We start from the raw sequence: 20061 nt of genomic DNA, 5'->3' as shown, positions 1-20061 counted from the left end.
GGATAACAGTTTTTTACAATAGGCTCAGGCTTGAAAGAAAAATTAACTTTTCGGGTTACTAACTTTTAAACATAATTTGCTTTTGACACAGGTTTTAGGAGGATAATTATTTCTATAATATGCTCTAATTTAAAAGCGAAATTTAAACTTAAAAGTTTTTTGGTTAGAAATTTGCCACGTTTGCTTTTTTCCATATTTTATTTTGGTGAATAAGGGAAACTTTAAGAATTTCCTTCATTGGGAAAAAGTTTGCAGGTGAAGTTCTGTGGTTCCTAAAACAAAAATTTGCCAAATTTTGATTTAAGACTATAAATTTGGTAATAGGCTAAAGAAAACTTTCGTAGGACTGACATTTTTAAGTTAAATTCTTGAAATGCGATATTTTAGTTAATATAACTTGTTTTAGGCACTACTTTTTTTGCCGAATAGGGTAACAAGTTTTTGTTGGGAGGGAATAACATTGTTTTTTTAATTTGATATAAAGATTTGAAGCAGAATTAAATTTTCTAGTTTTTTGATAACTAAAACTTATTTAGATATAACTTTCCTCAGTCGTCCACACGACGAGGAAACCTCTTCCAACAACGGGATTAAAATTTGATGCAAAACTCAAACTGTTGCTTTTGGTCAAAATTCAGCCAAAAGTTTTTTTGGCCAACCCAAGTCAAAAAGTCTTGATGTTCCCATCAAAACATTTTGACTGTTCATGTTGGTTTCAGAGAGATTGATGATGGTTCAACAACATTTGATGGTCACCATCATCCAATATTTTCCAATATGCATTCATGGTATGTCTGCAAACCATTCCATGATAGAAAACGCTACTTTAATACAATGATGGCTACTTTAATACCATGATGGTCAAGAGAATTCTTATGAATCCAATGATGATTTAATGGGAATTCTTATTGGTTTTCAGGACAACAAAACAATGTTCTTGTTGGTCCATCAGTCCAAATTATTCCTGATGATGGTTGCTCATAATTGTTCCAACATTTGATTTCCAAGGAACTATGATGAGCAAACCTTCAAAACAAGTTGCTGTTCTTACGGTGAACCATCATTCATCGGTCCGAATTCCTACATTGGGATGATGGTAACTTGTGATGGTAACCATCAAAAAATATAGTGGTTCATGATAGAATTATTAATGGTTACCATCAAAATTATGTTGATCCATCAATGGAAAGCCATCAAATATGGTAATCTTTGTGGCTATAAAGTTTTGTTTGGTTAGACTGGGGTATTATTTTCTCGTAATGAGCTAATACTCGGAGGTAAAATTTAGTATCTTAAATAATGACCCAACACCCCTACTTGAAATAGTTAAACCTCGTAACCATAGTCACCGCCAATTTCACAATTGGGTATAATATGAAAAAAACACAACTACTTCGATTTAGTAGGAACAACATATGACGCAATGCTAAACGAATGGAATTTAGTTGTTGTTTATTTAGTTATTGTTATTAGTAGTTGTTGTTATTTGTTTCAGATGTTGTTGTTTATTTAGTTGTATTTAGTTTCAATAACTTTTCTTTATAATGCAATAAAACCTGGCGAGCAGCTATTTAAACGATCGAACACTTCGTTTGTTTATTTGTGGCTTGAAGTTAGGCTCGCAGAAAATGCCGTTCATGGGTTAAATTTAGTAGGAACAACACAACCTGTGACGTAGGCTATATTATACCCAATTAAGCCCTAATTTGTTTAGGACAAATCTTGTTTCGGATCGTGGACTAACGAAAACTTTTGCATGATTTACCATTTTCAATAAAGAGCCTAAACTAGGAGGAAAAATTTAACCTAGTGGGGTTTTGAACAATAAACAGCTCATGACCGTAGCCTCTTCTTGATGGGTTGTCTATCGAAACTTTTTGGCGTGATAGCCTTTGATCTCAATTTCCCGCAATGGGCAAACAGTCCTCAATAAAATTCGTAAATTTTATTAAAAAATTAGTTTGCCGCTGAGGGAATAGAGCGTTCGCTTTCCAATGAGGTGAACCGTGTTCGAATTCCGCATCCCGCATGCACCGACCTCAGTGCTGATGTAAAATATCCTCAGTGTTAGACGCGACATGGGTTAGAGTTCCCTTACCATCAGGCTAACCATGGGTGGTTTTCCTCTCCGTATAAAGCAAATGCGGGTTAGGTCTATTTAAAAGCCCTCCACCAAGACAAAATTTATCCCAATACTTGACCCATGAGTTCCCTTGTCTTCTGGATTGGGTTTAAAATAACAGGAGTTGAACATCGGTAGTTGTAATGGGTAGCCCAAAAAATTGGGTCGGCTGTTCAAAGACTGTTTAAAATAAAATTTAAAAAAAAGTTAGTTTGGCTAGCAAAGAAGTGTTTTGGCTAAAAAACACATGGATTTCAAAATAAAATTTTTTTGTTGCATATTTTATAATGAAAAGCTTGTGCTGTGCAAGCATAGACTTACTATATCCTCATATAACGCCAACTCGGAATTGTTAAATTTGATATATATTTTGCTTTAAAAATTTTCCATTTTTAATAATTAAACAGAAAATTCTCTCCTTTGTTATTCTAAGTTTGGTTAAAAATTAGTTTTGATTAATAATTTCCAAAATTGAACTTAAATTTGGGGGAAATTCAACTCTTTATTTTTTATTAATAAATTTTTTTTTGTTGTTGTCAAAAACTAGGAAATTTTTTTTTGCGATTCAGCAAACGAAATTTTTTTCTGTCATCACGGATTCCTACTATAAGCGAATGTTTGAATGCGAAATAAAAATTTTTTGTCTTCAAGTTCAAAAATTAGCATAAGATTGTTTTTTCCAATATACTTTTTTATACGTGGGATAGGAAGCAAAATAATTTGGTGGGAAAATGTAGGCCTATTATCTCCTGCAATGAACTAATTTTTGAAGAGCAAACTTAATTTCTTGGATTCAAGGTCAGAAATAAGCTGTACTTGCTTTTGCCTTTAAACCGTTTAGCGTTTAGAAATGAGGCACTTAAATGAAAATAAAAATTGATGAGGACAAACTTTTATCTTATTACTGAGCTCTTAGTTGAACTCTAATAATTAAAATATAATAAAGTATCGAAATAATTTAAAAATTAGCGAAAAAAATGGGTTTGACAGAAACTTACTTTTCCAACACGTTTTTTTTTTTTTTTTTTAAATTGTACTAATAATTTTTGTGTACAAATATTAACGTTGAAAAACTTTGTAGCTTAACTACCATTACAATTATTCAATTCCCATTCATTAGTATATAAAACATGTAAACTTTATCTCGTTTTGATAGATAATCATTTACATTGTCGTTCACATACTTCTCGCATTGGACACTTTCGGACGTGAACAGAACTCGCTCAGGGGATAAAGCGTTCTCCTTCGAATGAGGTAAACCGGTTTCGAATCCAGCGATGGCTTGTCGAAACAAATTCCGCATCTGGTTTGCACCGACCACAGTGCTGGCGTGAAATATCCTCAGTGGCAGAAGGGTCATGGGTTAGAGTCCCTTTATCGTCAGGCTACCCGTGGGAGGATCTCGTGGTCCTCCACACCATGTAACGCAAAATGCGGGTTAATTCCATCAACAAAAAGTCCTCCACGAAGGCAAAATTTCTCCAAGTACTTGATCCTGGAATTCCCTTGTCTTCTCGATTGGGTTCAAAATGACAAGGCTACGGAGAGGAGCATTAGTAGTCGTAAACCCAAAAAATTAGGTCGGCTGTTTAACGACGGTTATAAAATAAATAAAAAAAATATAATAATAATATAAATATTTATATTTGGTTCTGTAATCATTGGTACTGTAACATTAGTTTTAACGTTAAAGTGTTTGATACAAATAAATTTAATACCATTTTTTAAATTCGGTATTTGTCATACGTTGGTTAATTTTTGTGGGTAAACTGAAAATTTTTAGTTCTTGATTAAATTAATTAAATTTTTTTTACTAAATTAAATTTTTCTGAGTCACTTGTCACTGCGAATAAGGAACTCGGAGTTTCGAAAGGTTGGCTCAAAATGTGGGTAGTAAACTATTAATCAAAGCACGTGGAAGTTTTTCTAAGTTTGTAACTATCTAAATTTACACAAATTTCTTGACTTACTTATCAGATTTCTTTTCATATGTAAATACTTCCTAAACTATTGTGGTGATCTAGAACATCCGATAACAAATTTTAAAAAACAAGAAACATCGTTCATGATCTAGATTTTGGTACGATTTGAAACAATCTGGCTGGCTTTCGGAAGACGTGGAAACTTTCGTAACAGTCACTTTATGGCCCAAAAACACATAAAATCAAAATGAAAACATTCAGGCTTGCTGGGATTTTATACAGCTTCTAAATTGCATGAAATAAAAAAATGGTAACTGTGAAAATAAAAATGAAAATAAAAATATTAAATTTAGAAGTAGTGAGAATTTTATTTATAAGAAACTCTTCGTTGGAGAGAGTATCCAACATTGAGCCTTTACATATTTCGCGTTTACGAAAGCTTTATTTTTTTAATGTGCCTTTTCGTATGTAACATAAGCACTTTAAAGCTTTAAGAAATAAACCCAATTCTCTTAAAGACCAATCTGTTTCTGAAATAGTCCATTTAATTTATTTTAAGAGCTTGAAAAAGAGTTTGCTTCAAAGTTTTCATTTATAATTAAATAATTATTTTAATTCATTTTTTATTTTCCCCTTCATATTTAAAAACTAAGATAGAAAAATAAATTGTAAATAAATATGAGTCTCATTTGCTTTGTCAAAATAAAAGCAAAACGTATCCTGTTTCTCGCTGAGGAGACTGTTATATACCTTCTTATATTATATACCTTTATTATACTGTAATATACCTTTATTCTACGGTATATACCTTTACATATGGTTATATACTTTTTATATTGTGTTTATACAATGAGGATGTTTTCTAGAGTAAGCACAAAGTTTTGCTTTTTCTTTCTTTTCTTTAGAAAAAAAGAAAGGCAGTGAAATTATTTTGATTGAATTAGAACTATGTTTTTTTCTAGTGAATATAAGTTTCTTACTAAAGGCTTTAAATATCAGGAATACTTTTCTGATAGGAAAAGAGTGATTTTTTTTATCCTTTTGAGTTCCTTAAAAAACAAATATCTTGAAGTAGTATTTACAATAATTTTATTGGTTCAAAATAATTATAAATTAAATGTGTCTTAAGCGAATATCACACGAGAGAAAAATAAGAGCAACTATAAACGGTAGGACGGGCGATATAAAAAATTTTTTATATCGTGATGCATCGTTAATAGCGATGCATCGCGATATAGTATTTTTGAAATTCATTTACTTGTAAGGCACAGAAAGTAGGATTTCTATCAAAACTTCATACTCAGATTGATTTAAATCAATTTATGAATTTGAAGATACATATGTTTTGCTAAAGAAAGATATTAATGTTATATTTTCTAAAAATGATCGCGCAAATAACGAAAGATTTCTTAGCTTAAAAATAAATAAAAAAATAAATAAAATTGAAATTTATCAATATAATATTTATCTAACAATATAGAAAGAAAATTTAAAAAATAAGTTCGTTAAAAATTATTTGCAGGCTTAAAACAAAGTGCTAAAAAAAAAAGAACGCTTTTAAAACAACCCTATTTTTTATCATTAGATATTATTTCACATAAATAATTAAGTTAAATTGAATAATTACCGAATTCTGAACGAAAAAACAAAGTAAGGTTTAATTTCTTGAAAAGAAAAACAAAAGAATTATGATATTCAATAATATATTTAACTGACAATATTGAAAGAAAATTAAAAAACACGGTTATACTCTTTAATAAAACGAAGTGCTTAAAAAAAAAAAAAAGAAGTCGCAAACCTTACTAATTTTTTTGAATAAACAAAGTTGATTGACTTATGTCCAAATCCAAAAGAGAAAAAACAAGTTTTGTTATAATTTTATTTATAAAAACAACTAAAGATTTATAAATTTAAAATTTTAAATTAAATTTAAAAACCCATTAAATTATTAGAAATTTTATCCCAAAAGTTTTTAATAAATTAAAATAAAGTAAAAAATAGCCTAACAAATTTAATTACTTTGTAATTTAATTCTTTATGGGCACCTTAAATTAGATTTCCGATTGTAATAAATTCAATAATGTAAAAAATTACTTAAGCATATAATATCAAAATTAATTTTCACATTTAAAAATAAATAAAAAAGTTTTGTTTTAAAATAATTAATTTACCTAATTAATTAAGAAACACTTCTTTATATATTCTTTTCAATAATAGATTACGTTCAGAACAAGGTAAAGGCGGCGATCACTAAGTCAGTCCCACTGAAAATAATCTACAAGAAACGATATCAAGTCGCGACAAAGGAAAAGAAAAAAACTATGAGGCGCGAAAACGAGCATGCGAAATCACGATATATGTTCTCAAAACTGATTCTGTTTCTACCGCTCATCAACCAAGGCCGTTTCAAGACGATACGTACATCGTCTTCCCCAGCGCGAGTTGGTATCGGAACGTAAGAGAAGATCCTTGCGTGTCTTGTATCGCTATATCGTTAGTCTTCTTTACTCGACAGCTGATGCATCGCCTGGAACGAAAGTCACTCAGTGGCGTAGCGAGGGGTGGGCAAGGGGGGGCATCATGCCCAGGGCGCTACTCACAAAGGGGTGCCAAATGGTCCGCAAAACAAAAAATTGCTGGATAATTTTTTTTATTATAATTGATTTCTGGAAAATATATTTTAAATTTGTGCCAGTGTAATATAATAAATGTTAATTCATAAATATTATTCATAATATTTAATTCATATAAATATTATATTAAATTCATATTCATATTAAATATATTTCAATATTTAATTCACGTCCTTGTCATCGCGCTCTGCTTAGAATAAAACTGAAATGTTATTAAATGTTGTATATAAGTTTAATGTCAGCATAAATTATATTGTATATTTCACTATGTTATTACCTTTCAAGTTCAAGGCATTCTTGGTAAGTAATAAATCAAATAAGATTACTTACTACATCTATTCGACGATTCTATTATTAAGTGAATAGAGTATGAAAAAATTTGTTGTACTCATATTTGTCACCACAGATTCAAAATGAATTCATTCATCTTCTGGCATCTACAGTTCGAAATCAACTAATAAACGATATCAAAAGAAATAAATATGTATTATGGACTTTTGTTTGATTCAATTCCTGATATCTCTCATCGAGAACAAATGTCCCAAGTCGCTAGGTATGTAGATGCTGATTTTATCAATAAAAAAGTTTCCATCAAAGAATCTTTTTTGAGTTTTATTGAAATACATGCTAAACATGCAGCCTCGATCGAAAATACAATTTTAGAGAAATTAAATTACGATAAAATTTCATTAACAAACTGCAGATCACAATGTTGCGATAATGCTGCCGTGATGGCAGGTCACACATCTGAAACGCGATGGAGCGCCAGAATAGAAGCGGTTATCGTTATCATCTATGGGCTATAGAATATAAGAACTAATAGAAAAATTAGCAGAGCACACTACCACTACAAGTGACAACAGAAGTGAAGCTACAATTCTGTTGCAAAATATACTATCGTGTGCAGCTCAGATTACAAGATCCTAGAATGAATTTTAGAGAAGTGTTCCATGATCTTGAATCATTAGCGACTGAACTAGCCGAAATTTGAGACAAGCTCTGTAAAGAGGCAATAGAAAAAGCAGAGTCTCTTTGTGAAAAATGGTATATGGATACAACAATACGTGCCTGGAGAATTGGCTATGGTGGTCTTTCCGCAGAAATTGAAATTTCTCGCGTTATGAAAAGCACTTTTGATCGTCTCCAACAAGAAATGTGTAAACGATTAATTGACCTTAATTTCAAATTTGGATTTCTACTAGACGTTGAAAATTTATTAAACAAGGATAATGTTGATAACGACATTGAAAAAAAATTTTAAAAATCTGGGTGAATTTTATAATACAGATTTCAATGTAATAGAACTTTTTATCAAAATATGTGACAGCAAAATGTTACTCTGCAGTAGAAAAGAAATTAAACCTAAAACTCCATTAGAATTTCTTACTTTTATAATCAATCTCGAATGGAGAAGATGTTTTTCCAAATCTGAGAGCGGCATTTGAAATACTCCCGACTATCTCAGTATCAATTGCTAGCTGCGAACGTTCATTCTGCAAATTAAAATTAATTTTGACAGACCGCCTAAGTGACCTAGCATTTTTAAGTGTGGAAAGAGAAAATTTTTAAATGATCAATTTTGATGATATTATTGATACATTCTCTTCATCAAAAGCAAGGAAAATTTAGACATAGTAATAGTTTTATTAATGTATTATAATCATATGATTATTAAATATATGTATCTCCTTAGAGATAATAAATATTTACTTTTTTATTGTTTAAAAACTGCGTGTTTTTAAAATATTTCTTTATAAATATGTAAAATAAATAATAGGTATCTTTTGAACTAATTCTAGATGATCATATACATTTCAAAATCTAGTCTTGTTCTCTCAACTACATTTTTTGTCTCAAATTTAAAGCCTAGCTTGAGTCTATGACTTTATTTATTTATTGATTTGCTAGTATATTTTACATATAATATTATATAGTTTTCGAATGGGGGGGGGCGCTAAAAGGGTATTGTGCCCCGGGCGCGAGTTAAGCTCGCTACGCCACTGAAGTCGCTGTATCGGTGTTAAATCGATGTGTCACGATATATCGATTTATAGCCCAGTCCTAATTTGCGGAAACTCAACTCTAAAGGCAATTTCGCAGTTAGTAAATTCGCAGTAGCAATTTCGCATAGCATAAAAAGGATTATGATTTCTAGCTCATTTTTATGAATATGATATTAAGATGCAAATGAATTCCATGTTGCATCTCTAAAGAGATAATAAAAGGGGAATAGAATTAAATACTATTTAGTATTTTTTTGCGTTCAATCGAGTGACTAGTATTATAAAGGTTATTTATGTATAAAAGTAAAGTTTATTTATACATATTTACGTATCTAGAATTGCTAGCTAGGCAAGTGAGGTATCGTCACGCGAAATCGAATAAAACCAAGTTGTCTGATTTAATACTTGAGCAACTCAAAAATTTATAAAAGTTTCCGGTGTAGAAAGAACATTTTCTTTACTTTGACTTGTACCACTTTATGCAACTGACATTGATATCTAGACAAGTAAGGCTTCTCTTCCAATTTAATTTTTTATGCTTAATCCCATAAAATAGTCCTTTGAAGCAATTGTTTAGAAGAAATGAGGATTTAATGTATGAAATATGCAAATTTTGACTTACTCTTTAGTAATAAAATATTTATAACATGAGAACCATTAGATCTATCAAATCAATTCTAATTTTTGTTTTAAATTTAGCCTAAAAATATATATCAACTCCGCCACATGGATAGCTTCGGCTATTCCGTGCCCCAGTCCCAAGCCTGGATAAAGGAGGAGGGTTGGGCGTAGGGCTAGTCCCTCTACCCCTACCCCGTAAAACATCCCTGACTACAGAAACCAAAAGCATATCGGGCCAAATTCTCTTGGCGGAAGCAATGACTTGTGAAATTTCAAATGACAGTTATCTAATCTGGAATGAGGAAATCGGGCCCATGAAGTGTCGAAGGGAAAGCCATTTGGAGCTTTTGATGCAGAAGAAGTCATTGATGAAACCTAAACACAAGTTACGAATTGGTGCTTAGAATGTAAGAACTATGTACCAATGTGGAAAAAGCAGACAGGTAGGTGTCAATGGAAATGGATAGATACCAATTGGATATCTTGGGAATATCAGAACTAAGATGGACAGGTTTTAGCAAGCTTAAAACTGGAAGTGAACAAATCATTTTGTACTCAGGAGCTGAAGAAAAGCACGAAAGAGGCGTGGCGCTAATCATTAATAAAGAAACAGCGAAGAGTCTTTTGGAATGGGAACCAATCAATGATAGAATTTTATTTTATTCAAAATACATTAAACTATCAATTATTCAAGTGTATGCACCAACGAATGATGCCGATGAGGAGGAAAGGGAGACATTTTATGATCAACTACAATGTGTTTTAAATCGAGCTCCAACACATGACTTGATAATTCTTATGGCAGACCTTAATGCTAAGGTTGGAAAACGGATTAGTGATGATGAAACCTCCATGGGAAACGAATCACCGGGCGACAGGAACAAAAATGGAGAACTGTTTGTTTCCCTGTGCGAACTAAATAGTTTGAACATAGATGGGAGTAGATTCAAGCATAGAGAGATACATAAATGAACATGGACCTCACCAGACGGAAGAACAAAAAATCAAATAGATCATATTGCAATTAATAACAAGTTCAGGAGCTCACTAAGAGACGTAAGAGCGATGAGAGGTGCCGATGTTGGATCAGATCACTACTTGATTCTAGCAATATTAAAAATAAAATTAAGAAAATCATCAAAGAAGACGGGACATAAAACAATAAGCTATGACATTGCTAAGTTAAAAGCCAAAGAGTGCAGACAAGAATTTTCAATCGAGTTGAAAAACAGATTTGAGCTGTTAAGGGAAGAAGAAAATCATAGCAACACTCAGCAATCAGAAAATGAGGTAAAAGAAAAAGTTGAAGAGACTTGGGAACAGATCAAAAACATTTATTGCGATGTAGCAGAAAAAGTGTTGGGTAAAATGAAATGAAAGAAAAGCAAAGAATGGATAACGGGAGAAACATTAATTCTAATTGAAAACAGAAGGAAAAAGAAAATACAGATGGAAACTACAAAGTCTGAAAGATTATTTAATCGGTATAGACAGCAGTATAGTCAAATTGATAGAGAAGTATAAAGTCAATTAGAAAAGACAAAAGGAAATATTTCAGACTTTGCCACTGAAGCTCAAGATGCAGCGCAAAAAGGACAAATAAGTACTTTCTATCAGAAAGTGAAACAAATAAAAGGAAATAAACGAAATTCGCAATGTGCAATACGAGACAAAAACAATACGTTACTTACTACGGATGAGAGGATCAAAGAAAGATGGAGAGAATATTTTGAAGATACGCATAACACCATGTTGAAAATTCTGAGCAACTCCCAAATGTTACATTAAATGTAGCATCTACTGTAGATTTTTCTTTGGAAGATATCTCGCTGGATGAGGTACAGAATGCCCTGAGGGCCACAAAACCAAAGAAGGCTGCAGGGTGAGATGGAATCGTGGCAGAGATGCTTAAGGCAGATTTTGAAACCGCTACAAGACAGTTGCAAAAGCTCTTCAATGAAATCTGGAGAAATGAAAGAATACCAGAACAATGGAAGGAAGCAGTAATAGTGAAAATTCCCAAGAAAGGCGATCTAACAGAATGCGAAAATTGGAGGTGCATTAACCTACTTTCCATACCGGGAAAAATATTTGGAAGGATAATTTTGAATAGACTAAAACATGAAATTTATAAAATTTCAAGAGAAGAACAAGCAGGTTTCCACAGTGGAAATGGAACAATGCAGCAAATCTTCACACTTAGAAATATCATTGAGCAAAGCTTGGAATTTAATACCTCTTTATGTTTAAACTTGATTGATTTCAGTAAAGCTTTTGATTCAGTTAAGAGAGAGAAATTATGGGAAATTTTATCACTTTATACTATACCAGAGAAATATATTAACATAATAAGATATGTATGATAACAGCAAAACATGTATAGAAGTAAATGGAGAATTAACTGAATTCTTTTTGGTAAAACCTGGCGTGAGACAGGGATGTGTTTTATCAGGATTTTTATTTATACTGGTGATAGACTGGATTATGCGAAACAGCTTGAAAGATGAAAAAAGAGGAATAAGGTGGAATTTCACAACTACTTTAGAAGACCTTGATTTTGCAGATGACATCGTACTTATTTCATCCAAATGTACAGAACTTCAGCTTAAAACAGACAAATTCAACAAATATTCAAATAGTGTAGGTTTATTCATAAACAAGAAGAAAACTAAAGTAATGAGAATAAATCAAAAGAAAAATGACAAAATTAAAATCACAAATCACGAAATAGATGACATAGAGTCATTTAGCTATTTAGGTTCTATTGTAGATAAAAAAAGGTGGAAGTAGTGAAGATACTAGACAGAGAATAATCAAAGCAAGAACATGTTTTAAGGGATTACATAAATTTTGGAGAGAGTCAAATATTGAAATAAAGACAAAAATAGTTGTTTACAAAGCTATTGTTAGAGCAGTACTATTATATGGCGCAGAAACCTGGAAACAGACTGAGATCGAAATACAAAAATTAGAAACCTTTCAAAACAAATGTTTAAGATTTATTTTTAAAATTTTCTGGCCTTACAAAGTATCAAATTAAAATCTATTAAAGAAAGCTAAAATAAAAACAACAGAAGATGAAAATAAAAAACGAAGATGGAGCTGGCTCGGACATATCCTTAGAATGTCCAAAGAAAAAATTACATCTGTTGCGCTTACATGGGCCCCTGATGGTAAAAGAATAAGAGGAAAACCCAGACTTACCATCCAGCTCATGTTTTTGAGCGAGTTAAAAGAATGTAGAATATCTGTCTGGGAGGAAGCAAGATCTATTGCTAGAGACAGGAGGCGTTGGAGGGATATGCTAGAGGCTTTAAGTGCCCAAAGGCACGTAGAGGATAAGTAAGTAAGTAATAAATATATAACATAAATAATGTCTGATTTGACTCAGAATTTTATTGTCATAAAATGTTTTTACATTGCATTTTAACTGCAAATATTATCAAGAATATCACTTTCATGAAATACCAACTTTTTTTAATACCAAATTGTTTTTAAAAATATAGCAGAATTTTCAATCTCATGCTTACAATTTATTATTGTAAAATTTTAAATATTCATTATTTATATAAGATAATTTAATTAAAATTTGCAGGATTTATTTTAGGACAAATTTGCTGTATGTTAATTTACACACAAAATAAATTCAAATTTATTAATAACATAGAACATAGAAAAATAAACAATATTTTATTAATAGCATACTTTTCATGCACCCTGTTATTTTTGTTATAGGCTCTTTAAACGTATTTTGTATTTTAAATAATGCAAGAATCAATTTAAAAAATGTCAATACTTAGAACTTTATTCATTTACATAATTTTTTTTTTCAATTTCAATCATAAAAACAATATAACATCTTTTTCCTTCTACACCAGACAAATCTTACATGTTTCCACAAAATATCAGAAATAGAAGACAGAAATTACTATCAGGATAAAATTTTATCCACACATTATTAGAAATCAGTTAAGCCTTCAGGTATCCCTCGGAAACTTATTTGAAGTTTGATAATATTTTGATTATAGTTCAAAGATTATTCTATACACGAATGAAAGATTATTACATTTGGTTTTGTAGTTTTTATGTTGGGACTGAAATTTGCTTTAAAAAAATAAATGGTATTTATAAATGAAGACTATTGAAAATGAAAGTATATTGAATAATTAATAAGGTAAACTTACATACTAACTGCCATTGTAGAAAAGTAAAATATCAATAAATAACTTTGATAAAAAAAACAGTCTTCAAATTTGTTTTATAAGTATGATGTAACAATTATTTATTCGCATTAAACTAATAACATTAAAACTTATTATAATTTTTTCCAATCAAAACTTTCATTACTTTTCATAGAAATAATTTCTTAATTAATATAGAGGAATAATTTTTCTGGCATTTCACATTAAAATATTAGCCAAGCAACTAGCCAAACTTCGTTGCATTGTTATTTTAAAATATAAAACATAAGAGATTGTATTTAGTAATTTTAAATTTCAATCCTTATTTCTGTTGATTAAAAAAACATGTTTTCTATTGTTTGAAGAAAAAAATTAATTTTCCTTAAGAATTCTTTAATTTTTGAATTGCTTCCTTAATGCAATTTAGAAAAATCAGAAAACATATTCGGTAAATATTTACCTTATCCCCCACAAAGTCACTCCATTTTATGGTAATTATTAAAAACTTTTTTTAAAAAAAAAGTAGTGAATATATTATATAAAAATAATGTTTAAAATTAAAAATTCCACACTTCAAACTGCTCTATATTCTACAATCCCTTTCCGTTTTATTTTCTTATCTGCTTCTGCATTCGTCCCCTCTCTGTTTTGGTGTATTTTGATTAGCATAATATTTTGTTTATTATTATTCAAAGTTAACACACATTTATCTATAGATACTTTAGTTTTCTGTAATGGTAGCAAGCATACAATTTTACCTTACTAATTTTTCAATATAGTTTTATTTTCAATATAACGAAAAATGCTTTATAAATACAAAATTTTGTTGCATTATTATAAATAAGGCCCGGATTTTGATGACATTTGCATTTTTTTGCATTTTTTGTATTTTTGGACATTTTTTGTCCTTTAGAGCATTTTTTTAGATTTAAATGGCATTTTTTTAAATTTTGGGGCGTATTTTGCATTTTAAAGTATTTTTTAAGTTCTTTGTTAATTTTTTCCAATTTTTATTATTTTTTGGGGTATTTTTATTACACGAAGAACAAGATTTGTCTTATAATTTGTCTTGATTCAGAAGATGTTGCATCAATTAAGATAGCGCAAAACGTGTAGGCCTCTGATAAAATCGAAGGAAACTTATCATTTATCAAGTCTAACTTTGCTATTGTGTCCTCGACAATTACAAGCTTGGAGAAACAAGAATTGGAACTTTGCGATGCAATAAATTCTATTGACGTAGTGAGTCAATTGTTGCAAAAAGCAAGTGGAAAGATAGCACAAATAGTTGCAGCTAAATTGAACAAAGTTTTGGAGAAGAACACTGGCTTCCAAACAATGAAGAAAATATCTAGGATATTAGCAGGTGAAGTAACATCTTTTCAAATTGAAGACGAATTGATAGTAAGTGAGACCGTCTTTTTCAAGTACGCACCAATAACATCAGTAGACGTTGAAAGAAGCTTCTCCAGGTATAAAAATTTACTTTCAGACAAGAGACGCTCGTTTACATTTCAAAATATCAAAAATCATTTAATAATCCAATGTAATTCTGATATTTAGTAGATTTATTAGATGGAAATTGTTATATTCATTAAAGTTTCTATACAAAATGAAAATGTTTTGGAGTCAATACATTTTCCTTTTTTTTTGTTATTTTAGGATATAAAATATATTTTTCAAACTTTAATGAACGTAGAACAAGTAGTGCATTGCTTTATATTTTTTGAAATGACTCATAATATTAAAGAGTGAGAAATTCTTTTAGTTCAATATTTTTACTTTATTTAAGTCATGTCATAAGGAATTTTTAGCGCAATGTTCGCATTTTTAGAGCACATTTTAAGGGCATTAGTTGAGATTTTTTAGCTCATCAAAATCCGGGCTCTAATTATAAAGTATAATAAAGATTGTATTGCTTTATTTTTAAATTTTAATATTCTTTTTAATTTTTATACCTGTTGAAAGTAAAAGCATGTGTTTGATTTTTGAAAAAGTGTAATTTTTTTTATTTGTGAAATAGTTCTTTTATTTTTTCATACGAATTGCTTTAATTTTAGAAAAGCTTATTTTAAAACACGTTAGAAAACTAAGAAAACATCTGTGGCAAATATTTACCTTATCTCTCACAAAGTTACCCAATTTTTAAAAATACAAATTCTCAATATCCCTATCTGTTTCTACATTCATTCCCTCTTTTGTTTGGTTTATGATGATTTGCATAATATTTAGTTCATTATTATTTAAAATTAACTATTGATACTTTTTTATTTATACTTTACATTTATCTATTGATCCATTACTTTTCTACAATGTAAGTATGTACAGTGGTGGCCAAAAGTGTGGACACTTTTTGAAAGTCTCATGTTTTTCAGCTTTGTGTGCTTGTAGAATATATTAATTTTCACTTAAATACAAACGTTTATATATCAAATTGAAGCTATTTTAATGTAAAATTTAATAATAAATACAGTATTACAATATCTGTATTACGAAAAAAGTTATACAATTAATAGTAAGATCTATCTTAGATTTGCAATTTTTTAAAGTGATACTTTCACAATCAATACTTAGTAGGATAACCCTTAATTTTTAAGACAGCTTCACAGCGTCTTTTCATCGAGTGAACGAGTGTTTGGAGTTCATCTTTCATAATCACATGGTGCCAAGAATCAATTATAGCTTCACTTAGTTGTCTTTTATTGGATGGACGTTTTATTCCTACAAGAATTTTCAAACGTCGCCTCAAATTTTCAATTGGATTGAGATCAGGGCTGTTTCCTGGCCATGGTAATATATCTATGCCTTTATTTTGAAACCATGCATTGCATACTTTTGCTGTGTGGCATGGAGCTGAATCCTGCTGAAAAATAAATGGTTCGTTGTTGGGGAAGAATTCCCTGATGGAAAGTATCAATTTTGGTTTCAGGACAGTTTCGATGTATTTTTTGGCATTCAGGATGCCAAATCAGGCCGAAAAAAATGCACAAGTTCTACTACCGATAGAAAAATTAAATGGCTATACCTTCAAGATAGAAAAATGTCATCAGATGCCATTAGATGTGAAATGAATGCAGTAAGTTCAAGAACAATAAGAAAAAGCTTATCAGGATTTGGACTACAAGCTAGAATTCTAAGGAAAAAACCATATTTAAATCAAAAGCAACGCGAAAAACGAGTTAAGTCGGCAAAAGAACACATTAAATGGTCAGAAAATCAGTGGAAGCAAGTAATCTGGAGTGATAAGAGTAAAATATCGCTCTTTGGAAGTGATGGTAGAAAATACGTGAGACGTAGAGTAGGTGAAGCGCTTCATCCTGATTGCATTGAAGCAACTACTAAAAATCCAACAAATGTCATGATTTGGGCATGTATATCTGCAGATGATGTGGGCCGAATTCAAGTGATTCATGGCATCCTGAATGCCAAAAAATACATCGAAACTGCCCTGAAACCAAAATTGATACCTTCCATCAGGGATCTCTTCTCCAACAACGCACCATTTATTTTTCAGCAGGATTCAGCTCCATGCCACACAGCAAAAGTATGCAAAGCATGGTTTCAAAATAAAGGCATAGATATATTACCATGGCCAGGAAACAGCCCTGATCTCAATCCAATTGAAAATTTGTGGCGGCGTTTGAAAATTCTTGTACGAAAAAAACGTCCATCCAATAAAAGACAACCAAGTGAAGCTATAATTGATTCTTGGCACCATGTGATTACGAAAGATGAACTCCAAACACTCGTTCACTCGATGAAAAGACGCTGTGAAGCTGTCTTAAAAATTAAGGGTTATCCTACTAAGTATTGATTGTGTAAGTATCACTTTAAAAAAAATCAAATCCAAGATAGATCTTACTATTAATTGTATAACTTTTTTCGTAATACAGATATTGTAATACTGTATTTATTATTAAATTTTACATTAAATTACCTTCAATTTGATATATAAACGTTTGTATGTAAATGAAAATTAATATATTCTACAAGCATCCAAAGTTGAAAAACATGAAACTTTCAAAAAGTGTCCACACTTTTGGCCACCACTGTAAGTTTAAATTACTAATTTTTCAATATAGTTTCATTTTCAATAGTCTTCATTTATAAATACCATTTATTTTTTAAAAGAAATTTCAGTCTAATCATAAAAACTATAAAACCAATTATACCTCTCATCTTTCATTAGTTGTGTAGAATAATCTTAGAACAATAATCAAAATATCTATCAAACTTAAAATAAGTTTCTGAGGGATACCTGAAGGCTTAAATGATTTCAAATTAAAGGTATTTAATCTCTTTTGGTCTAATAATGTGTTGATAAAATTTTATCATGATAGTAATTTCTTTCTTTTATTTCAGATATTTTGAGGAACCCTGTAAGGTTTGTCTGGTGTAAAAAAAAGAGATGTAATATTGTTTTTAAGGTTGAAATTGAAAGACAATAATTCAAAATTGAAAATACACTTGTTAGTAAATGTTTTACTTTTTACGCTGATTCTTGTGTTATTTAAAATGTAAAATACGCTTAAAGCCTATAAGAAAAATAATAGGGCACATAAAACAATTTCTCCTAATACAACATATTTTTTTCTAGTAATTAATACATTTGAATTTATATGGTATATGTTACAATAAATTTGTCCTAAATTATATCCTGTAATTTTTAATTAAATCATCTTATACCAATAATTAAATTCTTAAATTTTACAGTAATAAGTAAATATGACATTGAATTCAGGAAAACCAATCCTCTTTTATTTAAAATTTTTCGTTTCTACATTTCACGCATTAAACCTTCATTTCTTCTCAAAAATTATATCAAAGGACTATTTTACCGGTTTAAGAGTAAAAAATTAAATTTGAAGTAATGCCTCACTTGTCTAGATAGCAATGTCAGTTGCATAAAGTGTTGTTAGTCTAAGTCGAAAAATTGTACTTTCTGCACATAAAACCTTAATAAATTTTCAAACTGTTAAACTATTAAATCAGACAGCTTGGTCCTATTCTCATTCGATTTAGCGTAATGATATGCATAGGTAACGATATCTTACTTGCCTACTTAGCTATGTTAGATACGTTAATAGATATAAATAAAAAATTTTACTTTTATACATAAAACATAAATAACTTTTAGAATATTGGTCACTTCATTCAATTTAAAGAAATCGTAAAAATACTAGATAGTATTTAAAAGTCAATCCTATTTTTATCCCCTTAGCCTTTTAGAAATGCAACATGAAATACATTGTTAATATCAATTCCATATTAAGAGCTAGAAATCATAATTCTTTTCATACTATGGTGCTCCACTAACGCGGAAGTAAAGTTTTCAAAATTTCTATTTGTAGCTGAATAAAGAAGTTATAAAATGCAAAAAAAATTAAACGGGTATCAATTCAGCGTCTGTCCACAAACTGTTTTTAAAGCTTTTAAAATATATTAAATGGATTATTTCAAAAACAGGTTGGTCATTTAAAGCATTCAGTTTACTTCTAAAATCTTAAAAGTGCTTAGCTGACATACGAATATACACACTAAAAAAATAAAACTTTCGCAAACTCGAAAGATGTTAAGGCTCAATATTGGACAGGACTCAATATTGGACATTAACAAATAAAGTCGACACTGCTTCTAAATTTAATATTTTTACTTCTAAATTTACAATTACCATTTTTTTTTAATTTCATGTAGTTCGGAAGCTGTATAAAATCCAAGCATGCCTGAATGTTTTCCTTTTAATTTTATCTGTTTTTGAGACATAAAGTGGCTGTTACGAAAGTTTCGAGGTCTTCCGAACCCCAGCCAAATTGTTTAAAGTCGTTGCAAAATCTAGATCATAAACGATGTTTCTTGCTTTTTAAAATTTATCATCAGATGTTTCAGATCTCCACAATAGTCTAGGAAGTCTCTTCATGTAAAAAGAAATCTGATAAGTACGACAAGAAATTTATGTAAATTCAGGCGGTTACAAACTTAGAAAAACTTAAGTCGTACTTTGATCAACAGTTTACTATCCTCGTTTTTTTGCAGAACTTTCGAAATCCTGAGTTCCTCATTCTCAGTGAGAAGTTTCCCAAAAAACTAAAAATTTTAAGTTTGCCCACAAGAAGTAACCAACGTATGAAAAATACCGAATTTAAAAAAGTGGTAGTAAATTTAACTTTCATGATTACAGAGCCAAATATAAATATTTACATTAATACAGGATGAGCAGCCAAATTTTTCAACAAAAAATAAGCACTTTTAAGCACTCAAAAAGTATTTTTTTAACACTTTAAAAAAATGACATCATTAGGATATGCGCTCAAATAATTTTTCTCCTTCATATTGTTGAAAATTTTTTATATTTATTTTAACAAATGCAAAATAATTTTGAAAGTTACATGATCATGATAAAATAACTAGTTTCTAACAAGGAATTCTTTTCTTAATTACATTGGCCACCATAAAAACAACTTATGCGCAATTTTAAATATATTCAATATTGAGAGGATTATTCTATTTTTTAATTTAATAATTATTTTACACAATTATGTAAAAAAATAATTACTCAAAATTAGAATTCATTATTTACTA

The 20061-nt window shown here is 29.9% G+C and overlaps 1 long non-coding RNA gene across 6 annotated transcripts in view; it reads right to left on the bottom strand.

The window, feature by feature from the left end:
- Window positions 1–20061, bottom strand: part of LOC107442806 (uncharacterized) — a 194239-nt gene that overhangs the window by 124182 nt on the left and 49996 nt on the right. The window lies entirely within an intron of this gene.

The sequence above is a fragment of the Parasteatoda tepidariorum genome, chromosome 4 (genome assembly GCF_982258835.1).
Source record: "Parasteatoda tepidariorum strain Cologne lab strain chromosome 4, Ptep-v5.0, whole genome shotgun sequence".
In the NCBI taxonomy this organism is placed as follows: Eukaryota; Metazoa; Arthropoda; class Arachnida; order Araneae; family Theridiidae; genus Parasteatoda; species Parasteatoda tepidariorum.
This window is presented reverse-complemented; position numbering and strand designations above follow the sequence as displayed.